This window comes from Pundamilia nyererei, unplaced genomic scaffold (assembly GCF_000239375.1).
Source record: "Pundamilia nyererei isolate P.nyererei 1_Seehausen unplaced genomic scaffold, PunNye1.0 scaffold00024, whole genome shotgun sequence".
Classification (NCBI taxonomy): Eukaryota; Metazoa; Chordata; class Actinopteri; order Cichliformes; family Cichlidae; genus Pundamilia; species Pundamilia nyererei.
In genome coordinates, this window is record NW_005187425.1 from 4,721,863 (window position 1) to 4,722,220 (window position 358).

Consider the following 358-nt stretch of genomic DNA (forward strand, 5'->3'; position numbering starts at 1 on the left):
AGATGAAAAATGGTGCTTAGAAATGGCTGTCCAGCTTCAGTGATTAATATTAGAGTGAGAGAAGTGATGATCTATTATTGAACTCCCAGTCTTCACAGTGCAACCAGGATAAAAGTGATAAGCAGTGGTGCCACAGTGTGTAATTACAGATTACTCTCATCATTTGAGCAACCCACTTTGGAATGTGTGTTGTAATTAACTTTAATTTAGGTGCAAACTCTTTAAAAAGCCTTTATTCATATCTAACATTGAATCAATTGATAGATAGATAGATAGATAGATAGATAGATAGATAGATAGATAGATAGATAGATAGATAGATAGATAGATAGATAGATAGATAGATAGATAGATAGAT